Raw genomic sequence first — 6,218 nt, forward strand, 5'->3', positions numbered from 1 at the left:
AAATAACAAAAGTACCGACCTCCGATGAAAATAAAGACGAAAAGTTCCTTATGGCAAAATCAAAAGCTCAAACACATTTAAACGAATGAATAATAATTGCCATTTTCTGACAGTTAAAGGCATTTCCCCATCTAGCAAATAGAGGATTGAACCTGGTTTTATAGGTATCAAACCTCTCAATTGAAAAGAAAACTAAAATATAGCCAATTGAATACTTATACATGCATATTTGATATATTTATTAGCGAAATGTCTAAATAACATCCTTAGATATTTATTCTTTAAAATATATATTAATGAAATAAAGCGATGTTTTTTAATAAGGATGTTCTGTTTTCTTTCGTTTTATCCTGTCATGAATTGTTGTTTTGAGTTTTCCCAAACTTATTAGTGTGCAACTCATTTTGGAAGACAACAAGACCTAGTCTGTTTAACTAACCAAAGATATAGGGCTTAAACATTTACCTGAATTATTTAGTTTTCTATGTTGTGTCTTCTGTACTATTATTTATCTGTTTGCCATTTACTTTTTGCCATGGCTTTTTCAATTTATTTTCGATCTATGAGTTTGACTGTCCCTCTGGTAACTTTCGTCCCTCTTTTATTCAGTCGCATTATTAAGTGGGAAAATCGATCACGGGTATTGAATAATTCACTTTATTCATAAATAATTTAATTTTGTATGTAACACTTCTTCTGATTGGCTGACGTCGTTTTCTTTATCAGCTCATAGACATAATTATGTCATGTGACCGTGACGTCATCAACATTTTTTCTTCATAGACATAAAAAAAATAGTACATTCATTCCTTAAATAGATACAATAGACTTGCGTTTCGTCTACATTAGCCTAATCAGTTGCTCTAGAATAAAATATTTGTAACTTAGCTGTATATAATTTGTTTTTAATTTGAATTCTATTTTAATTAATGACTGAAAGAAAATACATTTGTAACTTTTCCTGTTATGATTTTAATTTTTCAATAAACAAAGTTTGCAACAAAATCAATCATAAAAAAATAAAAGTTCGACACAGACAATTATGTATATAAATGCATCAGTCAAAATTTCGTCAATGACCACGTGCTTTTTGACATGTGACTTCCGTTGAAATGATACTAATTGCTATAATTTGATGATGGCGACACAAGTTCAATTAATTAATGGATGCCCCATTAACTAGTAATCCTTTTAATGTTGTAACCGTAATCCAAAACGGACAATTTGCTACGAAATGTATGAAATATTTACTCAATAAACGGGTTAAGCATATGCTTGGAGAGGCCAGTAATATCAGCTTTCCATTATGGGAATAAGTCTCTGACATGATGTCTCCATGAAGTAATGAGGTATTCAAAACAGAAGAAATTTTATAATACGGAAGATTATTGTCTTTGTTGATGAAAAGGCTTCTGTCTAATTTATTTAAATGTCTTCTAATTGTTTATTGCATACAATATGGCATATATTTTTTTATAATTTTCCCTGACAATTTTAGACTGATTACTATACACAAAGTAATATATTTGTGTGTGGGTGTGTGATATCAATTCGTCTATATTTTTTTTATTATTTTTTCTTTAACAGAACCATATCATTATATAATATTTAACTTTGCAAGAAATTACCACCCAAACTCCCAAGATACTGAAAACATTATACTTGTATGACCATCTTTAATGGTTGGTAGTTGACTTTTCATCTTCAATATGTAGCAACATGACATTGACAGTTTTATAACTGGTCTGAAAAAAGTACGGAATCAAATTGGAATCAAATGTATTTCAATCCAAATCCGCTGATTATTTTACACATTCCAAACTAAAAGACAAATTGAAAGAGTTGGTATTGCTTTGCTTCATAAAAAAGAATGGCCAACGTAGATACAAGTATCTTGTGTTAGGGAGGGATAAATTCTTCTTTGTAAAGGATCATTCTGATAAAAAAAATAAAAAAAATCCGAAACTGATATAATTAAGATGCTTGATTTCTTGATTGACAACATATTAGTTACGTTCGGAGGACGTGTTTTTCAACAGACTGACGACATTCCAATGGGAACAAACTGTGCCCCTCTACTTGCCGACTTGTTTCTTTATTATTATGAGGCTGACTTTATGCAGGAACTTCTTAGGAAGAAAGATGAAGTTAGCAATATCCTTTAACTCTACTTTCCCCTATATAGATGATGTTCTTTCTCTAATTAACTCAAAATTTGATGACTATATGGAACGCATATATCCCACCGAACTAGAGATAAAGGATACTACAGATACAGTATAGTCGGTCTCATATCTTGACTAACATGCATCTCGCAATTGACAATGAGGGTCGGTTGAAAACAAAACTTTACGACAAAAGAGATGATTTTAGCTTTCCAATTGTGAACTTTCCATTTCTAAGTAGCAACATTCCAGCAGCACCTGCATACGGGGTATATATCTCCCAATTGATTCGATATGCCCGTGCTGGCATTTCCTATCATGATTTTCTTGAAAGAGGGTTGCTGCTCACAAGGAAGCTCTTAAACCAAGAGTTCCAAATGGTGAAGTTGAAATCATCCCTTCGTAAATTTTACGGACGCCATCACGAGTTGGTTGACCGTTACGGAACAACCGTTTCCTAATGATATCGGATATGTTCCTCACGTCGTAACTACGATCTCCTTCCCTTTCATGAATGTGACCTACCGAATTAGACTATTTACCGGATTTGTTATCACATCAGCAACACGACGGGTGCCACATGTGGAGCAGGGTCTGTTTACCCTTCCAGAGCACCTGAGATCACCCCTAGTTTTTGATGGGGTTCGTGTTGTTTATTCTTTAGTTTTCTATGTTGTGTCATGTGTACTATTGTTTTTCTGTTTGTCTTTTTTTTTATTTTTAGCCATGGCGTTGTCAGTTTATTTTAGATATATGAGTTTGACTGTCCCTTTGGTATCATTCTTCCCTCTTTCACAGACATTTAGTGATAGTTAAAATAGAAAATAAACTTATCATAGATACCAGGATTAAATTTTCTATTCACGCCAGACGCGCGTTTAGTCTACAAAAACTCATCAGTGACGCTCGAATTAAAAAAAAGTTAAAAAGTCCAAACAAAGTATGAAGTTAAAAGAGCATAGAGGAACAAAATTCATAAGGTGTTGCCAAACACAGCTAAGGTAGTCTATTACTGAGGTAGAAAAGCCTTCGTATTTCAAAAAATCAAATGTTTATGAACAGTTAATTTATTAATATGACCTTGAGAGTAAATTAAACAATGTCCACTTTCAATAATATTCGTCATATCATATTGCTATGTAGTTATTTGATAGACTGCTGATTGACTTGTCGTTGAATTTGTTTTTGACCAATTGGTAGATTTGACGACACATGCAAAGTCACCCGATTGTGATCTATTTCTTTTTTTTTGTCTTTATAGTGATACTTGATCTAAATTCCGAGTGTTCCTGCATAGCAAAACACGTTTATTCTATTTCGCATATATGGGCACGTCCCATATAGTGTTATGGCAGTTCTGATAAGATGGATGTTCCATAATTATCGACCGTTTTGATTCATATTCATCCTTGCCTTTTAAAAAAAAATCGGTTTTTAGCGTATCTGATGAAGTTAAATAAAAAAAAGCAATAAGAACGTAATGAATTTATAAAGTGTTATGTTCAACTTTATTGTTGGCCTCTATCAAATTTAATATTTATTTCAACATATTTGTGTTTTTTGTCTTTGTTAGATTTATTTGTATGTATGTGTGTTTGATTTTCTGTTTAGATAGTTGTGATGAACAGTGGTTGTCGTTTGTTTATGTGAGTTCAACATGTTTCTCGTTTCTCTTTTTTTTTATATAAATAAGTCCGTTGGTTTTCGTGTTTAAATGGTTTTACACTTGTAATTTTGGGGCCCTTTATAGCTTTTTGTTCGGTGTGTGCCAATGCTCCGTGTTGAAGGTCGTACCTTGACCTATAAATGTTTACTTTAATAAATTGTTATTTGGATGGAGAGTTGTCTCATCGGCACTCATACCAACACTTTGGTGATGACATGAATATCAATAATGTGGTCATTTTTATAAATTTCCTGTTCACATAACTTTGAAGTTGTCGAAAAACTAAGGATTGTCTTATCCCAGGCATAAATTATCTTAGCCGTTCAAGGCACAACTCTTTGGAATTTTGGATCCTCAATGCTCTTCAACTTTGTACTTGTTTGGCTTTAAAAATGTTTTGATATGAGCATCATGATGAGTCTTATGTAGACGAAACGCGCGTCTGGCGTACAAAATTATAATCATGGCACCTTTGATAACTGTTTACACCTCTGGGTCGATGCCACTGCTGGTGGATGTATTGTCCCCGAGTGTATCACCAGCCCAGTAGTCAACTTTTCGGTGATGACATGAATAACAATAATGTGGTCATTTTTATAAATTTCCTGTTTACAAAACTTTGAATTTGTCGAAAAACTAAGGATTTTCTTATCCAGGCATAGATTACCTTAGCCGCATTTGGCACAAATTTGGAACTTTGGATCCTTAATGCTCTTCAAGTTTGTACTTGTTTGGCTTTATAAATGTTTTGATATGAGCGTCACTGATGAGTCTTATGTAGACGAAACGCGCGTCTGGCGTACAAAATTATAATCCTGGTACCTTTGATAACTATACCACATTTCCTATACCTACTATATGTCTGTATAAAGAAAATTCACAAATATATTGAACTGCGAGGAAAATTCAAAACGGAAAGTCCGTAATCAAATGCTAGAATCAAATGATAAAACACATCGAACGAACGGACAACACATGTCATTTTCCTTTATTAACGCAATTGTGGCTGCTAGATCACAATTATTGTCAAACTAACATATTATACACCATCTTCCTATATCTAGAACATAGTATATTTGTTTAGTTGCTTACCCAATTTTGTCAATATAACGGAATAATAAAAAAAACTGTCTTAAAAGAGGGATCGCTCCTGTTAATTTTGATGCCCTACAATTTGTTTGTTACTTTTATTTGTATCTTTGTAATCAATTTATAAGACCTGAACATAGGTAAACTACTGTTTACTAAATCTCTCAGTAAATAAATTTGAACTCTTCTTTGGCATAATATACTTGTATGAATAAACAAATTGTGGTAAATAATTAATACAATTTTATTAAAGCGTTTGATTTGTATATTACTTCTGTCTTTTTATCTAACAATCACGGAAAGATCTGAGAACGGAACAGGAAATAGTAATGTTTAAACACTACATTGTTGTACATTTAATGGCTTAACAATCAGAATAACACGATACAACCGTATGTCTCTAAGGATTAAACATAATCTAGATTCCACTTTTAATGGCAAAACATAATTTCACAAATGACATTTTGGACTAATTAACCGGTTGTCATTTATTTACCTTTAGACCTTATATTGTCATTAACCATTAAAGATCAAAACCTTATATGCAGGTTACTATCGGAGCATCAAATTCATTCAGTCAATCCGTGATTGTTTCCTTTGTTTAATATCGATGTCACATTTCCGTTTAAACAAATAAATGGCTGCAGTTACATTTCCTAAAAGCTTCTGTCCCATTATGATCGCATTACCTGTATTAAAGGACGTCAAAATGGATGTTATTTTATCATTTTATAATGAATATATGTAAATGCGATTAAAATGAACGATAAATCCCTGTATTATTAATCAAACAAGGAAAAGCATTGAAGTTTGTATTAGCGCTCATTTAGTCCCTACGGTTGATGATTATTTTTTATGGTTCTTTATGATCTTTATTATTATTAAAGGGCAGGTATTTGTCTTCTGAGGATATCTATTGTGGTACAATTTCAAAATATTAAGTTATGACATTAGTCAAATTGTTGCAATTGAATTAACCTGATTAATACCGAAACAGTCATCAGGTCGATCTCTATAAATCAGAGAAAGATTGAAATGATATACTTCTGGGACAAACAAGCGGAGAGAGAGAGATTACCATAGTTGGAAATTGTATCTGTTATCTTTCTGTGATACGTTCATTTGTAGATATAAACTATTTTCCCGAAAATAAACTGCTAAATGAAAATCCCACATGTGCATTTGAAAAAACTTGTTATTTGCTTAAGTTCCAGTGGCAAATATTAAATGCATTTTCAGAACGGGATCTATTAAACAATAACTATAACAGAATGTTCTTCCTTGTCAATGAATAAGGA

The sequence above is a fragment of the Mytilus trossulus genome, chromosome 1 (assembly GCF_036588685.1).
Source record: "Mytilus trossulus isolate FHL-02 chromosome 1, PNRI_Mtr1.1.1.hap1, whole genome shotgun sequence".
Taxonomy (NCBI): Eukaryota; Metazoa; Mollusca; class Bivalvia; order Mytilida; family Mytilidae; genus Mytilus; species Mytilus trossulus.